Source organism: Nerophis ophidion, linkage group LG09 (genome assembly GCF_033978795.1).
Source record: "Nerophis ophidion isolate RoL-2023_Sa linkage group LG09, RoL_Noph_v1.0, whole genome shotgun sequence".
Classification (NCBI taxonomy): domain Eukaryota; kingdom Metazoa; phylum Chordata; class Actinopteri; order Syngnathiformes; family Syngnathidae; genus Nerophis; species Nerophis ophidion.
In genome coordinates this window covers 23,815,916-23,818,230 of record NC_084619.1, presented here as the reverse complement: position 1 = coordinate 23,818,230, position 2,315 = coordinate 23,815,916, and positions in this window count along the sequence as shown.

The following is a 2,315-nucleotide window of genomic DNA, read 5'->3' as shown; positions in this document are numbered from 1 at the left end:
CTTCTTCAAGTCCCACCACAGGTTTTCTATAGGATTTAGGTCTGGTGACTGTGAAGGCCACTCCAGAGTCTTCCAGCCCTTCTTCTGCAACCACTCTGATGTATATTTGGGAGTATACTTGGGATCGTTGTCCTGTTGGAAGGTCCAACGTCTCCCAAGCCTCAGCTTCGTCACTGACTTCATGACATTTGCAGCTAATATATCCTGGTAGGAAATAGAATTCATAATGCATTGAACGCGCTGGAGATTCCTGGTACCTGAGGCAGAGAAATAGCCCCAGAACATGATTGACCCCCCACCATGCTTAACAGTAGGAAAAGTGTTCTTCTCTATGTAAGCTTGATTTTTTTTCCTCCAGACATAACGTTGATTCATAGGCCAAAATAGTTTCATTTTTGTCTCATCACTCCATAAAACAGTTTCCCAAAACCTTTGGGGTTTGTCCAGATGATTTTTGGCATACTGGAGTCTATTTTTCTTTTGCCTGGTAGTCAGAAGTGGGGTGCGCCTGGTAGTTCTGGCATGGAGGCCTTCATCTCGTAGTGCGCGCCTTATTGTCTGGGACGAAACCTGCATTCCCCCCTCTGCAATGTCCTGTTGTAGTTCCTCAGCTGTTACCCGGGGGTTTTTCACCACTGTACGCTTCAAATACCGGACAGCAGTTGCACACAACATCCTCTTTCTACCACGCCCAGGTAGTGTTTCCACTGTGCCTTTAGCTTTAAACTTGCAAATTATGCTCCCAACTGTGTCTCTTGGAATGTGTAATGTCTTTGCTATTTTATTATATCCATATCCTTTCTTATGAAGAGAAATTACCTCCTCTCTTGACTTCTTTGACCACTCCCTGGACTTCACCATGTTGCAAATACACCATTGACCATCTACAAGAAGCTGAGCGTCAGTCTTTTTCAATCAGTTTAATTGTTGCTCGTTATGGTTCTAATCACATCTACAGGTGTTGAAAACACCTGTAGATGGGGTTGAATAATTTTGTTAATGAGATATTAATAGAAATGACACTGTTTCGTATGTTACAAAATATAATGTTGTAATTCAAGTTGCATTTGTCTATTTAATGTATCTTTATTTGATATGACTATAAACAAAATACGGAATAAATGTCCAACTTGCTAAAACACCAAAATTGTGTGGGGGTTGAATAATTTTGATCACAACTGTAGCTCGTTGAGTAATGTTCTAAAAATGTTTGACAATTTGCTGACAAATTGGTGACCCTCGCCCCATCCTTGTTTGTGAATTACTTAGCATTTCATGGAAGCTGCTTTGATACCCAATCATGGCACCCAACTGTTCCCAATTAGCCTGCACACCTGTGGGATGTTCCAAATAAGTGTTTGATGAGAATTTCTCAACTTCATCAGTATTTATTGCCACCTTCCCCAACTTCTTTGTCACGTGTTGCTGGCATCACATTCTAAAGTTAATGATTATTTGCAAAAAAAAAAAAATGTTTATCAGTTTGAACATCAAATATGTTGTCTTTGTAACATATTCAACTGAATATGGGTTGAAAAGGAGTTGCAAATCATTGTATTCAGTTTATATTTACATCTAACACAATTTCCCAACTCATATGGAAACGGGGTTTGTATATATAAATATAAATATACATATGTACAAACTTATACATACACACACACTCACACTCACACACACACACACATATATATATATATATATATATATATATATGGGCCTCAAGGGGGCAGAGGGGTTAGTGCGTCTGCGTCTGTATGTGGAGTTTGCATGTCCCCCCCGTGACTGTGTGGGTTCTCTTCGGGTACTCCGGTTTCCTCTCACTTCCAAAGACATGCAACTGGGGATAGGTTGATTGGCAACACTAAATTGGCCCTAGTTTGTGAATGTGAGTGTGAATGTTGTCTGTCTATCTGTGTTGGCCCTTGGATGAGGTGGCGACTTGTCCAGGGTGTACCCGCCTTCCGCCCGAATGTAGCTGAGATAGGCACATATATATATAATATATTATCTCAAACACCCTTGGCCTAATGGTATGCATGTTGGCTGCAAATGTAGTAGATCTGAGTTTGCATATCTGTTTGAGCGTCTCTGTGTGAAGTTTGCATTTGTCAGTTTTCCATGTGCACTTTGAATTCCTCCCTTGTTAAAAAAAATATGCATGTTAGGCTAATTGGACAATAATATTATAAAAAATGACGGACTGCGGGTGTTTTTTTTTTAAGATCTAGGAATCATTGGATTTCTGCTTGAAAAGGCATTACATTAAAACATTTTTAGATTTTAAGAGGCTAGAGCACATACAGTATTTCGTA